This window comes from Tachypleus tridentatus, chromosome 5, assembly GCF_004210375.1.
Source record: "Tachypleus tridentatus isolate NWPU-2018 chromosome 5, ASM421037v1, whole genome shotgun sequence".
Classification (NCBI taxonomy): domain Eukaryota; kingdom Metazoa; phylum Arthropoda; class Merostomata; order Xiphosura; family Limulidae; genus Tachypleus; species Tachypleus tridentatus.
In genome coordinates, this window is record NC_134829.1 from 13,092,534 (window position 1) to 13,114,114 (window position 21,581).

At 30.6% G+C, this 21,581-nt stretch overlaps 1 pseudogene across 1 annotated transcript in view; it reads left to right on the forward strand.

Annotated features, from left to right (window-relative positions):
- LOC143250551 (filamin-A-like) overlaps positions 1-21,581 on the forward strand; it is a 114,470-nt pseudogene that overhangs the window by 39,899 nt on the left and 52,990 nt on the right. The window contains exons 4-21 of the transcript XR_013028240.1: positions 2,245-2,342; positions 3,534-3,800; positions 4,134-4,211; positions 4,512-4,674; positions 6,302-6,502; positions 7,459-7,596; positions 7,953-8,210; positions 9,329-9,519; positions 10,464-10,724; positions 10,874-10,995; positions 12,108-12,226; positions 14,079-14,184; positions 15,236-15,409; positions 16,319-16,455; positions 17,157-17,343; positions 18,226-18,396; positions 19,386-19,515; positions 20,451-20,607. The product of XR_013028240.1 is annotated as a filamin-A-like (transcript). The remainder of the gene's footprint in view (positions 1-2,244; positions 2,343-3,533; positions 3,801-4,133; positions 4,212-4,511; positions 4,675-6,301; positions 6,503-7,458; positions 7,597-7,952; positions 8,211-9,328; positions 9,520-10,463; positions 10,725-10,873; positions 10,996-12,107; positions 12,227-14,078; positions 14,185-15,235; positions 15,410-16,318; positions 16,456-17,156; positions 17,344-18,225; positions 18,397-19,385; positions 19,516-20,450; positions 20,608-21,581) is intronic.

Sequence of the window (21,581 nt, forward strand, 5' to 3'; positions counted from 1 at the left end):
AAGTCATGTATTAACTTTGAGATATGATATAGGCATAATTAATTACCCCTCTTTTTTCTTTTTTTTTAAATGTAAGGACAACAAGAGACCTGTTAATCTATTGACTATTCCATCAACTAAACTTTAAAATAAAAATAAAGCACTGGGATATTTGTCAAGCATTCCATTAAACTCCTTTTTAACTCCTTTAAACCCATTATTTTTTATCTGTTCTGCTGGTGTTGATCTGAAATTTATTTCAAAACAAACAGTGCTTTGCAGAACTTCCAATCAAATTATAAAAGGTGGATAATATGGTTTGGATTAGTTTTCAGCAAGAAAGACAAATTTTATCAGATGCTGTCAGTGTCCAATGAGGGTAAATCAGGACTTTTAGCCAGATGCTGTAAGTGTCTGCTTGGATTTAAGGAGTTAAGATACTTCCATCCACAATACTTAAAGGGAATCCATTACAAATTAAGGCCAACCATTATGTTTGAAAAATAAAGCTGTCATAGCTGAAGATGACTCCTACCGTGTCAAAACTATCTGTTCTCATTATAAAGTATGGAAACAAATTATATTTCATTTTGAAAAGAGTTACAGAGGATATGATTGTGTTTAAAATTAAGATATCTTAACCCAACCTCATATGAAAACTTTTCCACTTTAGATATGATCCTATTAATCATTCTTTGAGCCTTTTCCAACAATTCAATGTTCCTTCTGAGGTAAGGAGTCCAAGAATGAATACAATACTCCAAATGTTTGCTAATTGATGAGCCATAAAACAAAATTGTAACCTTTGGACTTGGTCTCAGTATTTCTGTAGATATAATCTAAAAATCCTATTTTCCTATCACTCATACCAACAATGATAAATGTATTAACAAGCCTTTCATGTGGCACCTTGACAAATGCACTTTGAAAATCTGATATAATATGTGCTCATCTACATAAGAATGTCAAAAAAAAACATTAAGGCAAGATTTTTCCCCTAGTGAAGTCGATCTGATTATTCAAATTTTGTTAAATGACTTTTGAAAGTAGACTTTCAGAAACTTTCCCACTATTGATCTAGGTTTGTAATTAATGGGATAATTTTTATCACCTACCTTAAAAAGAAGAATAAAATTGGCTAACCTCCAATCATGTGACACCTGCCCACTTCTTGAGGACAGAAAAATAATAGGAAGTAGGTTAAATATCTATTCCTTAACATTATTCACAACCCTCAGAAACATTTTATTTGGCCCAGAAGTTAGCACCCTTTAAACTTTCCAGTTTGTTCTTAACAAGGTCAGAACTTGTTATTGTCTTGTTCAATCTTGTTGCTATTGAGCAATTATTCAGAATAGAAACTTTTAAATCTTCATTATTAAAAATTAAAAAAAAAATGGAATTTGGCAACCCATCAATCTCATAATCATCAAATATGAGTTTTCCTGTTTCTTTCCTTAAAAGTTCATTCCTGTCTTAACATTTTTATTTATTTTTAATGTATTTCAAGAAATCCTAATTATTAATTTTTGCATTTTCTGCCAATGGACTCTGTGCCCACCACAGGTATTGAAACCTAGTTTCTAATGCAAATCCATAGACTTGCCACTGTGGATGCAGTAATCTTCACATGGGATTCTAAAAACAAAATAATTCTGTGTATTTATGTAAAATTTTTTTCAAATCAGCAAATTTTTCACCCATTATTAAACATTAATCTGTATGTGTTTGTATGAATTTTAAAGAACGTCTAATTAATGTTTTGTTTTCATCTTATTGTAGAAAATGAGCTTTTACAATACATCAGGTGGAGGGGAAAAAAAAACCCTGAAAAAAAGCAATTGGTACTAAACAATCTGTACACTTGGTATGGATGGTGTTATGCAGTTGTTGCTTAATATTACTAAGATAATGAAAAATGGTTTAGTTATTTGTTTCAGAGGAATATGCTGGAAATTAAACTGCATTCTAATTAAACAGCTGTATAGTCACTTTTCACCTACCCTGCATGTTATATAGGGAAACTATGAAAAAATAACAATTTTTTAAGAGCATTCAGACATACCAAATATAAGAACTACACCTTTTTAAACATAAGACTGAGGGTTTTTAATGGTTAATTAACTTGAATAATATTTGTTTGTGTAAGGATTGTCTACCCAACAGTAAGAAGAAAATAAACTTGAAACATAAAACTTGTCAATTAAAAAATGTGAGTTTTAATAAAGAATTGCTATGTTCTTCTATTATTATTTCTTTTTAAAGGTCTGTGTCCTGATTGGCCTGATTGGAGTTCCAAAAATGCTTTGAACAATGCTAGTGAAGCTATGAATCTTGCTGACGTGTGGTTAGGTGTTCCACAGGTATGAGTTAATTTCACTTTGATTAAAATGCCTTTAATTTCTTAAAGGAATGTATTTTGCAACTAACTGTTGTCAGGTAACTTACAAAAAGATTAAATTGTATGTCTTTGTAAGGTTAACAATGAAAATAAAATTATTAATATATAAACAATACACTAAAATGAGTGTGAAATATTATGTTAGATTCTAACATTATTTTTCATTTTAGTTGTAGATAGTACCATAAATATCGTAAGCTGCAAAAACAATGAATGGTATATGGACATTTCAAATTAACATTTAAGTATTATGCAAGTTAATGACATTTAATAATAAATATCGTACAAGATGTTAAGTAAATATTATATAAAAAGCCACCATTAGTAATGCTCAGTTTGTTTAACATTATACGACTCGTATTCAAATACCATTACAGTTCAGATTTTTTTTAAATTGATTATATTAGAACAAGCTCTTTCAGTATTCTTAAAACTAATGTGATATTTTAAATTACTATTTGTTAACTTTGGATTTCAAACACTGGATGTCAGTGGTTACAGTGGTGCTAAACTCTTATGTGGAAGTTGCACATTCAAATCCCAGTGAAGCTAGGATTTTTTGTTAACTTCTTTTTTTTTAATATATAAATGACAATATTTACAGTAAGCTTGTTAGTTGTCAGAATTATAGTAGAACTTTTCACTTCTTCATTTAACCTTCTGCTAAAAATTATTAATTTATATTAATTATTTACTTTTTTATCATATGTTTACATTTACTACTTCTCCACATACTTTTATAATTCTACATACTTTTTATAAGTCAAGTTGGGTAATCAGTTTTGATAATCTGTTCCAATCTTCTTGCTTAATATTTTTCATGACATAATTTGGCATCTTTGTTCTTAATTTTTTTTCAAAAAATCGTTTGAAGGTCAGTTGAATTAATTAGGTTTTTTATGCAGTTACAAAACCTTTTTGTATACAAACTGTTCTACAAACATTCTTCTTATCTTTGTCATTTCTTAAACCTCTAAGTTAATTGTAAATTTATAAAGAGTTCCAGTTTTTGTTTTTTCATATTCTCTGTTCTACTATAAAAGATCCATACTTTAGGTGTTTAAGTATAAGGGTAAATGTTATGCTAAATGATAATTTTAGCACTGAAAATGTAGAGCCATCTCAGTTTCTTACATTAACTTTCTACCAACAGTTGATCACACCAGAAGAGATGATAAACCCCAATATAGATGAACTTTCGATGATGACTTACCTTTCTCAGTATCCCAATGCCAAACTGAAACCAGGGGCACCTCTCCGTCCTCGCACTAATCCAAATCGTATTAGATGTTATGGCCCAGGAGTTGAACCCACTGGTGTGGTGTGTGGTGCCCCCACTAACTTTACAGTAGAAACATTTGGTGCTGGTAAGGGAGATATCCAGGTCTTTGTGGAAAACCCTAGTGGTCAGTTAGAACCAGTAAGTATAGGCTGCTAATAAATTCCTTTGATCTTAGCATTAAAATTATATTAGATAGGTTGTTCTTCATCTAGAAATTTAAGTCCGCTTTGGTTACATTACCGTTGGCTAAGTTAAGATTCACCAGAATTTTTGATCAATTATTTTATTGACATTAAAACTTCCTTTTAAAACTGGGTTGTTGTGAAACTTAATGTGAAAATCTCTTTCTACATACTTATGACTTCCATTATGATTATATTTTAAAATGCTTGGTACAGTTTTTTAAAATAGTTTGATACAGTGACAGTTTAGTGATTTTTCACTTATGATGCATCTTTGTTTTTTCTCTAGGTGGAAATAAAATTCAATGAAGACCACAGTATGACTTACACTGTAACATATACAGCTAAACTGGAGGGCCTTCATAAGGTAGAATATTTGATTGTGATTTTCTACTGTATTGGTCATTAAGGTAAAAATGCTTAATTAAATGCATGTTTATCATCAGACAGACTACTTGGCAAGTAACCAGCTGGTTTCAACATCAAGTATCTCCCTCTCAACGTGAGTCCTACTTCTACAGTCACCTCTAAAAAACTTTGGGTACATTTTTTACCCTACATTGTAGCCTGTACTCTGGGGGGGAGATACACCATAATACATATTGTATATATTTTTTTATTTATTATGAGTTAGCATGCTTAGTAAATATTAATTATTTACTAATAGGTGAAAGTGACTTTTGCTAACAAGGAAGTACCTAAGAGTCCCTTCTTTGTGACTACGGAAGGTTACGCAGGTGACTCTAAGAAAGTAACTGCCTCTGGACCTGGTCTGAAACCTTCTGGTGTGATGATTGGTCAGCCTACATACTTTGATGTGTTTACCAAAGGTAGGAAAAGTAAATCTGTTAAATTTATCTCAGTTTATAAAAGATAAAAAATCAATTTCAAATGCCTTTTTTATTAACTTCAAAGTAACTTAATCTTTTTTAAGCTGTTGTTTAACAGGATCTTAAAATACTTTGTTTTAATTTCTATGGTTTTATTCCACTGTTATCAAACAATGTAAAACAGTTAGATTACAGCTATAGCTAGATTTTAACTTTTTAATCTTGGTTACTTTAAATTTGTCTGAGTGTGGAAACTCCATATTTTTACATCTCTTATGATTGAAAGATACAACCTCTTGAATGACAGATGACTGCTAGCTAGCAAGACACATCTTAACAATTTGAAGTATAAATTCTTCCATTTTTCTAAAGTCCCCCATTCATGCTTTATCTTGATCAAGCAATGACTACTGGCTGGTCATCAGTTTTACTGTGCTAATCCACTTTTATGTACCTCAGTTCTAGATCGAACATGAGACCTCCCCTTCCCCCACATTGACTGTTCTGCCAACTGAACAGTTGCTAGTAATAACTTTAAGAACTCAAATTAACACAACTAGTTATATGTTACATTTATTGTAATAAGTGAGAACCAGACTAAGTTTTTACTACCTAGCCAGCAGATTCAAGAAGTAAAAACAAGGATATGTTTATTTCCTAGCAGTGGATTCAAGAAATAGGAACAAGGATGGGTTTACTTCCTAGCATTTAGATTTATGAAGAAGAAAAAATGGATTTACTTCCTACCTGGTATATCAAAAAAAAAAAAAAAAGATGGGCTTAATTTCCTATCCTGTGAGTTTAAGAAGTTCTCTACCTATACCAGCCATTTTTTACATATATAATTTTCACTACAGATTTAATTCGCTTCACTACAAGCACGTTTAATATCTTGGCACAGATAGCCTAGCTGCTTTGTGCAATAAAACACCAATTCAACCAACCAACCATGTTTAATATCTGTATAAAGTATTTTGAAAGTGACATTTATAAGTAAGATTTGAAATATACTTTTTAACCTGTATGTAATGTATTCTTTAAAATCGTAACTTGAAGGAATATATATATTTCTCAGACTAATCCTGTGATGAAAGTGGTTAAGTGGAGAATAAAACTCTTTGATGGGAGGGGAACAGTTCAAGATGAAGTAATCCCACATGGTTTGTTATTGGGAAAAGAAAAAAAAATTACATCCACCTGATAAATAACCTATTTCGTAAACCTAGCATAAAAATAAACAAAACCTAGTTATCCCTCTTGAAAAACAATGAAATGGATATTTAAAGTTATATTGAGGTAGGTAGAACCCAGATAAATACATAACACACCATACTTCTATCAGGAAGATCCGGGGTGAAATCCTAGATGCTGTCAACACAAACTAATCCTTCTTGGCGTTTCCCTGAATAGAGCAGCAGATTAGTAGTTGAAATTTAGGATAAAACTAGTTAGAACATAGTATCTAGATATAAAATGTAATGATAATGATGATGATAATAATAATATCAGTAAAAAGGTTACTAATTAATAATTAGACTTAGGTGATTGTATAGGCTACCGAACACGAGAACATTTGATGTCCATTTGCCACATATTCACTGTAAGTACTTACATGTTGTCTACTCAGATGCAGGTCATGGACAGGTAGAGGTCACCATTATTGACTCTCATGGTAATAAAAGCACTATATCCTCAAGGTTACGGAAGATTAATGAAGATGTGTACCGATGTGAGTATGTTAGTCAGGTGGTTGGATCTATATGTGTCAACATTTTCTTCGCTGGACAGCTGATTCCTAATAGTCCATTTGGAGTAACAGTGTCATCTGGTAAGTATACTAGAAAGATTTGTGAGGAATTCAGGGAAGTCTCTAGATAAATATCACTTGGGGATGGAGGATCCATTTGAAGGTGCTAGGTATACACATCATTAAAAGATCTGTTTTTCACTGTAGGCACATGAGTGGAGAATCTATGGGGAGTTGCTAGATACATAAATTCAATAGTAGTAGCCATGTATATGCATCAGGAAGAGACTTATAGATCTTAATTTGTCATTTAGCAAGTAACATCCCCCATATAAGAATGTAATGACATGTAAACATCAGTAACATATCCAAATGTATCTTGTTTGATTACATCAAATAGAATATAGAAGGCATTATACAGTTTCCCACAAACCTTTTTGTTGTAATTTAGATGTTGAACATCAATGATGTAAAATACTTTTCAAGTTAAGTATTTTAGTGACTGTACTTCACTAAGAGAATTGTAGACCTGTTGAATATTCAATCTAATGTCAGGAAAAACTGATATCTTACTTTGGATTATACTAAACAAATAATTGTATATGAATTTCTTTCTAATTAACAAGGCTGTAAAGTTTTCTCACTGTATGTAAGAATAATGTATTTCTTTGGAAGTTAATGTAAGAAAGTTTTACAGAAAAAAAAAGGCAACATGAGTATAAGCCTAAGAAAGAATGAAAACATACTTTGGGAGTTAAATTACAAACTTTTTTTCCATTGAAAGAATCTTCATATTTTGTAATGTTGATTGGAATTATATGCAGTGATCCATCCTCTTTTTTGTTTTTCACCTTTCTCAATAAAGTGACATTTGATTCAAGTATTAAACATACTGTTAATGCTAGGCAAAAATACTTTTTATTTTTTAAGTTGCATTTTGACCTATAATTAATACTTTAATATAATGCATTATTACATGTTTATCAATCTAAGAAAATCAAGATGTTAAAGTGTTTCTACTATGCTTCTTGTGTTAGTGTGTGATGCAAGAAAAGTACGTGTGTCTGGAAGAGGTTTACAACCCCGTGGTATCCGTGTACATGATATTGCAGATTTCAAAGTTTTTACAGAAAATGCTGGTGATGGGAACTTAGAAGTGAAAGTGACTGGACCAGGTACTTTGATCATGTGAATCATATTTAAAGACTCAAGACCTATTAAATATATATATTGCTAGTATGGCATAATGTGAACCTTTTTACCGTGATTTTAAATATATTTTTCTCTCCTCCATTGAAATTTTTGTGTGTATAATAACTTGGTGTATCTTAATTTTAGATTTTTAGTCTTTTTTGTATATCTGTGTTATAGCATTGTAGCCATTTTGTTATATGGAATGGCCTTTGTTTGTGTGGTAATTCACAAGTTACTTTTGAGTTTTGATCTATTTAGGTTAGCTTAGTTTCTGTGATTTATCTCATTCTCATCTTATATCAGTACTAATTCAAATAATTGTTGTTTTGATCACTAGATGGAAGTAAGGAACATGTAGAAGTGAAAAAAATAGATGACACAACCTACAAATGTATTTACCGACCAATGAAAGAAGGGTCTTTTGTTATCACCATTTCCTATGGAGGACAGGAAGTATCCCACAGTCCATTTGAAGTAAATGTTGGACCATATAAAGAATCGAAGATCCAAGCATATGGACCAGGATTAATTGGAGGAGTTGAGGGTTATCCAGCCTGTTTTACTGTGGATACTAATGGGGAAGCTGGATCACTTGGTAGGCACCATATGTAGTCATCTCTCTTCTCTGATTAATAACAAGGAATGACTGATTACTGTAAATTCAAAGAATAAAACCTGAAGATTTGCATGAATACTTCCTCAAAGATACTACTGTAGTAAAGTAATGTGTATTTATTAACTAACAACAACTCCCTTATAAATTGTTGCATTTCTCAGGTGAAAGTTAATCTCCAATACATACTGAATATTCTGTAAAAATGCTGCTATTTAACGAATTTCAAAATTAATTTTAGGTTTAACCTGCAACTATGTAAATGTAAACCTATATTTAATATACTATGTAAATGTTTGTTTCTCAGAGTACCATAACATTACTTAGTATATTAAATATAGGTTTACTTTAACTGACTGTTGTAGATCATGACTCTTAATCACATTTTGCCAGTTTTCATGTAACCATCTGATAGTTTGGCATTGATTATGTACCAATCTGTTGGTTTAGCATATTTATGTAACACTGTGGTACATTTAGATAAAAATGCGTTAACCCAATAATCCTTTTGTGATGGGATATGTTTCCTTAATAGCAGGCAGTTCATTAAGGTATTTACGTTGCAGAACTACTGTATCTCAGAGTAGCTGAGTTAGCAAAATGAAATAGACAAGAATGAGTGGTATACAAATAAATGAAAAGTCTTTATTATATCAAAATTATTACAAACGTGTGTGTGTGCTTGCTTTTATGAAATGATGGAATGGTCACCTGCACTGGATTAGGTATCTTCAACTGCTCATGCTGAATTAAACCATGTATCTGTTTAAATAGACTGTTTCTACTTTGTATAGAACATTGTTACCCGGAGCAACTAGCACTATCCATGTAACTGGTCATTCTTATTTAAATTTAAGCCATAACTTTGAGCTGCCACATGATCTACCACTGACAGACACTGTTGTCAACGTTCATGAACAACATGCAGTGTTATAATAATGTTTGTTATACTATTGAGATTGCATCTGTTCTAGTCATGGCAAAGAACAAATACAGCTCTAACAACATCAACTTAACCATTATAGAAATATGATATATTCATATACCGCAGTACTATGTTAATTCAGTTTATTTAACATCCCATATTTTTGTCTATTTAGGATTTTCCATTGAAGGCCCATCTCAAACAAAGATTAAGTGTGATGATAATGGAGATGGTTCAGCAGATGTGAAGTACTTTCCCACAGTTCCTGGTGATTATGCAGTCCACATCTTGTGCAACAATGAAGATATTCCTAAATCTCCATTTGTGGCTGTAATTCTTCCCAAGACAGATTACTTTCCAGAAAAAGTAGATATTTCTGTTTATGTTCATAAAGAATTTTTATTATTTAAAGCAGTAAATATTAGAAGTAAATTTCTGATTACGAGAAGAAATGTAAATCAACTTAGACAAACAGAATCATTCAAAAAGAGACCTGTAACAAATTTTACCCCAGATGTGGCAGGCAAAGAATAATGTCTTGTAACAAGTAAAAAAAAAAAAAAATTTATGACATAAATCCAATTTGGCAAAAGTCATCAACGTGACCTAGGCAACAGTAAGCTACATAAGCAAGAAGGATAAATCTGTAAAAGTGACACAAGTTGCTTCCACAGCATATTTTTTTTTCAACCTGACGTATACCTCAAGCAGCTGAATAATGAAATGGACAATCGTGCTATTCCATGTAGATAATGTTTTTCAAATCGCCAAATACAGTGCCTGTGGATTTCTCTATGATTGAGCTGTTGAAGTGGTAATAAGAAATCATTGTCTTCTAACACTAGATAGTTTGTGGAAAGCATGAGTGAGAAGAGATTACTTTGGATATGAAAATGTAATAAGATTAATTTGAAATAAAATCTATGCTACAGGTCTATTATTCAAAACTAGCTCATTGCATAGAGTATGACCAGACATGGTGACATGAACTGTAATGACCTTGTGAAACTTCAAAATCATCTTAATATAACTTAGTCTGTAGAGTCTTCTAAACTCTTAAATGATTATAAAAAGGAATAGAAAATTTAATTAATCTCGGTTCCTGGTATAAAAGTACCAAGCAAGAGTAAAACGCTCCTAAATTATTAACCCTATATTACTAAATATTAGTGGGTTTATATACATATTTACCCCTTGTTATTGTTTTGATAGTATATGGCTTCAGGATTTATGTATAGTTCCTTATCAGATTATACTGATGTCTTAGGGTGAGTTTCCAAGTAAAAAATTGAACATTCTTAAACATTTAGGTGGAAGCTTATGGCCCAGGAATTGATAAAAATGGTGTAGTACAGAAAAGACCGGTGGAGTTTACAGTAGATACACGTAGAACAGGAGGTCGTGCTCCTCTGTGTGTAAAGGTTATTGATGAAAACTACAATCCAGTTGACTTGAATGTTCAAGATAACAAGGATGGCACTTACCATTTTAATTATTGTCCAACAGAAAACAACAAACACGTGGTGGAAATCACATTTGGAGGTGTAGCTATTCCTGGCAGTCCATATAGAGTAAGTGATTCCTCTGTAGTTAACTTCTTGTGCATTTTAACTGTATCCAGTTTATGGTTATTGTAATGGTGAAAAATAAAATGCAAATAATTATGACCATATTGAATATGTTTATGAACTATGTAATTTTTTTTGTTTTATTATTTTAGGTTACAGTTTCTGAACCAACAGACTCTTCAAAAAGTCCAAGTGTTTGGCCCTGGGATTGAGAGTGGTGTGATAGCTGAAACTCCTACACATTTTAATGTAGATGCAATAGGTTGTGGTAAAGGTATGATAGACTTGAATTGCATATTACAATATAGATTTTTTTTTTTTATTTTACGGTAAAGCTATTATTCACGTAAATTACCTATTTTAATGTAAACATAGTTGTGTCATAAACTGTGGTGCATCTAGATTATATATTTAGGTGTATATATGTACAGTTAAAAATAAAATTGTGGTGCACTGTAAATGTAAAATTGTATAAAATATTTTGCACCTGATTATCTCTCTTAATATAAATGTATAATTGTATCAGAAGGGTATGATGCACTCAATTACCAGTTTTAATGTAGACTTCTACAGTGGCATTACCTAGATTGTCTAGATTGTAAATATTATTTAGTCAGAGTTGTTATTGTGTAATTTCCCGAGACCTCAGATCGTTAGTTCTTCTAAATACTCATTTTAACAAAAATGCACAGAATATTTCAAAAGTATTTGTATAAAGTATTTTGTGAATTAAAACCAGTATAGAAATTATAAAAAGTAAAAATCATGGATCACTTTCAGGTGTGTTCTGTTACTGGTGAGGTAGTTTAAGAGCAAAATCCGTTGAGCCATTTTTAAAAGTTTGACTTACTGTATTAGCTGTATATTGCATTAGTTGTGAGCTGGTCTAAATGCATGACTTAAGGATTACTTACTGTATTGTCTGTATGTTGGATTAGATAGTTGTGAACTGTTTTAATAGCATGGCTTGCTCCATATTGTGCTAGTTAGACGATTTGTTTAAATGCATGACTTGCTATACGTTATATTAGTTGTGTACTTGTTTAAAAACATGATTACTGTATGTTGTTAAAGTATGACTTGCTATATCACCTGTATGTTGCATTAGTTTTGTTTTAAAATAAGACCCATTGTTATTTGTAATATGGTTAGCTCATGACTTAATGCATTACATTAGATTTAAGTCGGGTAAAAAGTCCAATATTTACCTTGTTAAATATGTGGCTTGATCTGAAAGATAATGCATGATCTTATCAGATTTTATTTTTATAAACCTTTACATAGAGTACAAGTATTTATGATTGGTTGATGTTTAACTGTTTATAAATTCCAGGTGCTCAGTGTCTACATGATATTGCTTAATGTTAAGCACATTTAACTTTCCAGGAAATCTTCAAGTGGAAATAAGTGATGATCGAAATAACCTGTTACCTCATAGAGATCATGACAATGGAGACAACACCTTCACAGTTGATTATATTCCTGTTAAACCTGGTAACTATAAGGTAATGTTGCAAAGCTCATCTTTTGTACCATTACTTTGCATTGTTAGGATCAACACAGGTGTTGTGTATCTATTTTAAAAAAGAAAAAGTATCCTAGCTTAAAAATCACATGTACTAGTAAATATATTATTAAATATTTTTTAAATCCATTTAGTTGAAATTTTTGTTTCTAAACACAGTATTTGTCAGTGTTGTTAACTTCTCTTTTCCAATTATATTGCAGTATTCAGCTATTGCTTAAATCTCTTTGGTGGGGACAGAAATAAACTTAAAGGTTTATGATGCTAAAGTTTAGGCTTAATCCCAGTTTTGGTACAGACACACTGTTGTGCAGCTTTGTCTATATATATATGTACTTGTCTTAGTTTGATTTAAAGTGTTACACCTTTCTAATCATGTCATAATCTTTTCAACTGCTGCTTCTACTTTCTAGTAATAAAATAATTGATGTTTAACTGTAAAATAATTTCATGTTCACTTAATTGTGTATGTGACGTTTTAAAATTATGTATTGTCTGCTTTGTATTTACAAAGACTTAAATGAAGTATTTTCTATTTGTTTCTTTATTTTTTAAATAAAATTAGAAATATTTAGTTTATCTATAATAGTATTTAGAAGATATGTGAGACTTAAGTGTGTATGTAGTTAAAAAAAAACATCTTTTATGTACAAGTAAGGTAAGATACTGTTGTGTAAAAGTGTACTTATCAGGTGTTTATATATGAGACAGATTCTTCACAGTAAGATTTTGGAACTAGTTGGTGATAAATTTTGATAATAAACAGCATGCAGTTCACATGCTATAAAATAATATGTAAACAAGTCAAACATGTATACAAGTATTTGTTATATTGTTGGTTAACACAGTTGTATCCAGATCTTTAAAACATTTTTTTTTGTCAAGGTTCACACAAGCTGAACACACTTTGACAAGACATTCTTCTTGTTCTGTTATTACAATACAGTCTGTGATACTTTCACTTTAATATTACCATTATAACTATTGGTTACCACAGTTTCATCCAGAGTTTTTAACTTTTTCTCCTCAAAGTCCACATAGGTTAGTTGAAGTACTTTAGAACACAGTTTGCAAAAAATTTGTACACTGTTACCACAATACAATATCTAATTTCACTTTAAAAGTCACCAATATACACTTCTTATTTATGGATAAACTCACAATCATGCAACTATCTCTTAAACTACATTTTTGATGCATGCTTATATCTTGACAAATGTGTAGAATATTTCACACACTACTAAATATTATGATGCAATAATATTCAAGTAAAACAAAGGGAAAAAAAACTTGAATTTCTGGTGATATGACAAAATAATGTAACAACTGTCAATTTGTAACTGTTGAACTACACAATGTATGATTTGTAAGCAGTTACATAAACAAACCTGCTGTAAACTATCACTTCTAAAAATAACTGAAGTTAACACTTGCACTATATCTAAATCATAACATTTGCATTAAAATTAAACTGAAACAGTTATTTATAGCTAACACTACTAATGATAATATAAAAATAATTGTTAGAAGATGACCCATAAACTAAGCAGAATGCTTTTTGCTACAACAGTTTTTACTGATGATTCTTTTCACAAGTGATTTAATGTTATTTATTATCCCATCACTAGATTAGGATGCTAATCACTAGAGTAGAGTTATACACTTCATTATTATCTTGGTCTTTACACATTAAGAGATCAAAATGTTCTTTATTAATAATTTGTTGCATATGTTATTTTGTGTTACCAACAAACAAATAAAGGTTCTGTTGAATAAAATATTTAACAAAGACCTTGTACATGTTTCATTGTTTGTCTTTTGACTATAAAAAGATCAAAGTTCTGTTTGCTGAGAAGGAAGTGCCATCAAGTCCATTCTATGTAAATGTCCATCCAAAAGTAGATGTCTCTAATATTAAGGTGGATGGCTTGGAGCCAAGTAAGCACTATATATTACTTGTATTAACTGATAAGAGAATTTTAAGTCTTCATAGGAACTGACTGGCAACAATCTTCAAATACAGCTGTGTTTAATAAAACCTTTGATCTTTGTGTTGTATATTTAATGCAACATTATTTTAAGTATATGTATATATTTTCTTTTACCATCAATAGATAACTTAGACTGTTTTATTAATCAATCTTTATCTTTTTATACATGTTTTTTTAACTGTATGTATAGTGCCTTAGTCTTTTAATGTACTTATAGTGCTTTAAAAATTAGTAATGTGCCAGGGGCATCTTACATAATTTTTACTGTTTTTTACAACATTACTTGTGCTTTAAACATTTGAAATGAATGAACACTTTACATGTTTTTACTATGTTGGTAATGTATTGCAAATATGTTATGAGTAACAGCTTCTTACAAGTGTTTACTATGCTAATAGTGTCTTTCAAGATTTTTTACCATACTAGTAGTCCCTTACAAATTTTCAATGATGAAGAAGTGTCTTGTAGGTTTTTATTGTACTAGTAATGTATCTTGCAGATTTACAATGACCTGAGTAGTGTCTTACAAATTTGCAGTAAATGAATAGTCCCTTACAGGTTTATTAAGTATATTTAGTGTTCCTTTCTAACTTTTATACAATACACATTAGTGTGAATTATTTATTAAAGGCTTGTTAGTAGAATAGTCATTTCTTTCTTTTTTTTTCATAGCCTTGTTAGTGTGAATATTATTATGAAAGGTATAGCAGTAGAATGTTCCATTTTATAAATTGTCACAGGTCTTTCTCTTTGTGATTTTTATAAATATTTTGAAGTTTTTTATTCTACTAAGGGCTGAAATTAGAGTGAATACAACTAGTTAGAATGACTAGATATATTTAATCTAAGCAGTAAAAATAGTATAAACATAATATTGTTTTCAGTTTGCTTAAATAGCAAATATTTTTATGAAACTTCTAATAGATGCATGTATCAATACATGTACAAGTTTAAATCCTTCATTGAGCTAATCCAACACCTATGTAATCGATCTTTAGGTGCCTTTGTTGATTCCCCTGTGGAATTATTTGTGGATACACAAGCTATTTCCAAGGATGGTGATGCTGTAATAAGATGTGCCATCACCACCCCATCAAAAGCTTGCACTCAGTCCTTGGTACAGAACCTTGTTGATGGAATATACAAGATTTCATACACCCCTGTAGAAGAAGGTAGTAACACCAAATTTAACCTGGATATTTTGTTTAAAGTTTTTACTGAAGTATTGTTCTAAGATATTTAATTTATTGACTACTGTAATTTTTATAGAGTTGAAAAATATTTACGGTTTCTCTTCAAATGTCACTAACCTGTATATACATTTTGTCCCAATTGAATATCACATTTTAAAATAGAGAATTAAGATTAAAAACTATTACATATTTTCTCTGGTTCTAAGATGATAAATCTGAATAATTGACTTTAAAGACTGTTTAAACATACAAACAAAATACTCTCTAGCCTCATCATTATAACTTTTTTATAAAAGCAATTTTACATACAGTAAAATGTCCTGAAAATTGATCACATTGTAGCCACTGGCAGAAGTATAGTGTATACAAAATTAGATTTTCTAGATAATCATTCTCTTTATAGAAATGGTTCTTTTTTTAATACCACTGAAAATATGGAGTGTATATACAGTAAAATCTGCTAGATAATGATTGCCATTGTAACTCTATAGAAATTTATTTATATATATATATTAAAGATTTGTAGGTGATCAACTCTTAATCTTTTAAAATGTTTTTCTTTTGCATGAAAACAGTACCAATGAAATGATTGTTTCTGTTACCAGTGTATTGAAAGATATTTGCTAAATCTGTTAAAAACACTGTCATTTATAATTTCTATTTGTCATTTAAGTTCTTTTTTTTTTCCTGCAACTAACTGGCATTAAGCATAAGGTATTTATTTTTAGTGTATGAGACTGCAGCTTAACGTTTTGTTTTTTAATCTGCTATGTAAATAAATAAAACCTTTTTTTCCAGTTTAATACATTTCTTCAGTTTGTTGGCTATGAATATTCAGAAATCTTTGTATAAAACCTTCTTAATCTCTTGTACCATCTTTCTTATTAGGTTGTCATGTTGTTGATATCTCGTACAATGGAGTCAGTGTCCCAGGGTGTCCATATAAAACTAGTGTCACCAAAGGTTGTGATCCAAAGAAATGTCATGCATTTGGACCTGGTTTAAAGAAAGGAGTTGTTAATGAGGTATCATTGCAGTTGTTTCTTCTGTGTTGATGTCCACAACTTCATGACAGCTGAGTTTTAAAATTGAAACTAATCCACCTATCAACTTCTTTCTGCAAGTCTTAGTCAAAGAAACTACAATTCTTTTATGAAAATGTGGTGCAGTGGTTTAATTATGTAATGATGATCTTTAATACAGGGAACTTCAATAAAATTTATCAGTCTTTAGTTCTCCTCCAGGGGTTTAGGAATGGTTTTACAGTGATGAACATCTATGTCTATGCTTATCCAGGGTTTTCAACAATGGTGAATAACTTTTTCGTAGGGGCCCTACTGTTCTTTGGAAACTTCTACAGTGATAAATGTTTGTTTTTGATAGAGGGTCCAGTTTTCCAAAAATTTCTACAACACTGAAAAACCTTATTTTTTTTATACTAGGATCCTCTTATTCTTTGTTGTTGTTTTTTTCAATAATTAACATCTGTTTTTGATATAGGGGAAGCCACTTTAATTGTACAGGGGTTTCTGAAATAATTAAAATTTTTTTTGACTGAGAGAAACCACTTTTAGTTTACAGGGGCTTCTACAATAACTAATATATGTATTTGATAAAGGGAAACATTATATTTCTCCAGGCGCTTTCCTACAGAAATAAACATCTATTTTCTAATGTTAACCATGAATTATAGAGCATAATATATTGCAAGTTTTCATCTCTGTAGGTCAATGTATTCACAGTAGAGACAAAACAAGCAGGCACAGGAAGTTTAAGTATGGCTATAGAAGGTCCATCAGAAGCCACAATGACCTGCCAAGACAACAGAGATGGCTCCTGCACAGTTGAGTATACTCCAACAGAGCCTGGTGATTATGATATTTCAGTGAAGTTTGCCAACCAGTTTATACCAGGTATATTTCCTGAAAGTAGGATTGTAACATCCAAGCACGTGCAGAGGTTATGATTGTCTCAACATGTCTTTTTTTTTTTTCAGAACTTTAAAGATTATTACATAATTGTAGATGATATTCATTCCTGTAAGAACAATATTTTTGTAGACTGCATTAGTTTGTGTAAAAATATTTCTATGTAGTTATAAACTGTATTTCTTTTAGGTAAAAAAAAACAACAACAAAAAAAACTGTGTACCTATGGACTGTATTTGACCAAGGAAAAGACATTCTGTACATTATATCTTCACATAAAACTTTATTGTGGACTATTTGTGCATAAACAAACAAAAGCAATATGTAGTTGTGCTTTGTATTTGTTTATGTAGTGTGTAAATGTGGACTATATTTTCTTGTACAAAAACAGTAGCATGTGGTTGCAGACTTTGTGTAAAGGCAGTGTGTACAGTGAACTGTATTATCATATAAAATATAATACTTTTGTTATATGATCAAATATGGTTCACAATTGCCCAGTAGTATTTAGCTCTGCAATGTCTTTGTTCTTGCAAAAGCATTAGTGTCTTGTTTGTACAGTGTTTGATTTATGTAGGAACAGTAGTCATCATCAACTGTATTTGTTCATGCTAATATTTTTTGTAGCTATGATTTGTGTTATTTCATATAGAAACTTTGGTTTATTTTTGTGGATGTTTGTATATTAAAAAATGGTAATTGGGGGGGAAGCTTTTCTTGCTCATCAGAATTTAGAAATATTTTATTACTTTGGATTATAGTCTTGAACAGAATAAAAAAAAATTGATTATTTTGATGTATAAAACTTATGTTTTCACATTGGTGTTTACACAGAAAATTGCTAGTTCTTGTTCTCATGTTCATTAGGAAGCCCATTCAAAGTACCTGTGGATTATGACTTGGATGCATCTAAAGTTCATGCCTATGGAGCTGGAGTTGAGCCAGAACACTGTCGTGCTGGTCTGCCACTTCAGTTTACTGTGGATGCTAAGAAGTCAGCTAAAGCTCCACTGGGAGTGGAAGTACAATCTGAATATGGTGATTAGACTAGATTATTCCATTAATGTTTTTTACTTATGTTGGTTGAGGATGCAATATTTAAGAGCTAGGCCTGATAGTGAGATAAATGAAACTTCATAATAAATTATTTCCTACTTAAAATTAAATGGCTTTCTATCAAGAAAGATTAAAATGATTCAACCTAGCATTGTGTGGAAAAAGTGTTGTTCGTTTCAAATAAAATGGAAAATCAACACTGCCTACATCAATCAAGCCCTATATTTTAGCATTATTAGCCGGCTATTAGCTTGTTGCTGAACAACTGTGGAGGTAAAATAGTTATTTTATGCTTTTGTTTTAAACATAAAGTTCATAAATTATTTTTTTGATAAATTCTCAAATGAAAATGTCTTTCTGTACATTTTTTTGAACCATGAATAATAATTTGTTTATGGAGAAAATTAAAATTTTCAAAAATATGAGCAAGTTGATAAAAATATTTACTGTTAAGGAACTTCATAAATCCTTTTTCTTTTCTTTTTAATACTTAAGTGACATTTTCAATTCAGTTTGAAAACAATGAACCTAAAAAACTGAGTTTTCATCAAATTATTCTATACTTCCTAAAATATACAATTAGATATCTATATTAAGCAAATTGAATATTCATGTTTTTTCAAAGTTTATTTTATACTTTTCTAAAGTAGTGTTTTTAAACTGAGTAGTTCACTGCAAGCACTCAGAATCTTGAATTTTATTTTAAAATGGAAAGAACTGCATTTATATTCCCCATATGTATGTGGAAGGATCTTCTATATGGTAATTATGATGAAATAAGTATGACAAAATTAAAATTCAGTAGGTGCTCATCTTAAAAGGAAGTATTATAATAATGAAATTTGAACTCTTCTAACTCGTTTGAAGAAATACAAATGTTTCTCTAAATCTGTTAAGAAAATACCACATTTGTTTGACTTTACAATAAAATTACAGATATTAATATTAAAACAATTTATTGTACGTTTTAGGCCCTGTTAAAAAAAAACCTGAAATCAAGGACAAAGGAGATGGCATGTACGATGTTACGTACTTCCCCTCACCAGAACATAGCCAGTGTAACCTCATAGTAACTTATGGAGGTCAAGATATTGCTGGAAGGTGAATCTTTACCTGAAAATGAAACTTCTAAATTGTTTTTTGAATAAAGTCTACTATCAGTTTTTGTGAATCTTTTTTTCAAACATTTGCTGAAACCTACTTGTGTTCTAAGCAAATAAATAGTTTAAGACCAAACCAGCAACTAGCCTACATTTTCACAGCAGTTGAGTAAGTCTCACACAGCTACATTGTGAATAATTAAAAATGTGACACAACAAAACAAGCTAAATAATCAAAACTGTAAAAAACAACAACAACAACAAAAGTCTCGGTGTAAGATAGGCTATATAAGACCTGTTTCATTGCCGTATAATGTAAGTAATCTACTGTTTTGCAGCATAATAGTTCAATAATCTACTGTTTGATAATAGGATAGTCCAAGTAATCAACTAGTTAACAGCAAGATCGTGTACACTAACTGTTTCACATCAGGATAGTTCATGTAATCAATGTTTTCACACAAGATAGTCCAAAATGAACAGTTTTTTTGTTTTGTTTTTCTCTTTAAATAATTAACTTTTACACATCAGGATAGTCCAAGTAACCAACTAATTTACACCAGAATTGTCTAAGTAACACACTCTTGCAGCAAGGAAGTCCAACTAATCAATTGTTTCACAGCAAATGGTCTAAGTAATTAAAATTACCCTACCTTCACAAAACATTCTAAATAACAAATGTTTTACATTTGTAAATACTTCATACCTTCAAAAACAAACTAATCGGTAGTTTCATGTAATGGTACTCTAAATATTAATTTTGCCAAAATAACTGGTAGTGTAATGCCACAATTACTTTTAAAGTCTAAACTGTTTTACATTGATAGAGTTTAAGTAATTTCTAATTTCACAGGAGGTAATTATTTATAAACAGATATATGTCAAAATTATCATTCTTTAAAATACCTTGTCAAATAGTCACTATTTTCCTTTCAGTCCGTTCCAAATGGTAGTCAAGCCAACATATGAACCAGAGAAAGTTAAGATTTATGGCGCTGGGGTTAGTCCTAATGGCATACCAGCAAGTCTACCTGCAGAATTTACCATTGATGTTACAGAAGCAGGTTTTGCTGAGCCTGAGATTTACTTGAAGGTAGTTTTAGGTTTTGATATACTGTGTAGTTGCTGTTTGTGCATAATATGTAACCAGTTATTCATTACTGCAACAATTTTGCATATTTCTAATGTTTTTTAGTTTTGCTTTATTACTACAAGATTGTGTGTTTTTGTAAGCTGTCAAGTTTTATAATTTCGTTAAAAGTTGTCGTTTTGTTTTGAAACAAGCTTTCAGGTCTCCTTCTGTTTGTATCAGGTGTTGTTGTTATAGTGTCAGTACAAGATTGAGTTTTGTTGGGTTACTAAAAGATTTTAAGTCTTTCTGGTGGCATTAGGTATCAAAGTAGTAGTGTCATTATAAGATGTTGAATATTTATTTGTTTGAAAGTTTTCAGATCTTCATATATTGACGTGAGGTCTGTAGTGTCATTATGAGTTTTTTTACAACAAGATTTCATGTGTCCTTATGCTGATGTAAGGTGTTGAGATGCATTGTGTCATTACAAGGTTTTAGGTTATTGTAAAGTTTTAAGACTTGTAATTTTATTATTAACTTTCATGTGCCAGTATAGAAAATTGTTATTCTATAGAAAAAAGTAAGGTAACAGAGAAATTCATTCCTCTCTTAGAGAACTATTGAATATTGTAGAGATTTATTCTGCTACTTTAGGACAAAATAAGGTAATAGAAAAAATCTTTTATTCTAGAACAAAGTGATCTCAAAGAAATAAAAATTGTTCTGTTATACAGGGGTTGAGAATCTTGTATTAGAACAACTTTGAAAACACAAATCTGCAAATGTGGCAATCAAATTTAATATAAAGTTGTGGTGGAATGACATGAATAAGAACTATGCATTAACATTGTTTGTGTGATGCTGCCAAAAGTTTTTACGTTCGTGGAAAGGGTATATAACAATCCCTCACAGCACAAAATATTCACACAGGCATATTTTAAATATTTGTACTAACTGGGAATCTAACAATACACATATCTTAAATACTAGATCTA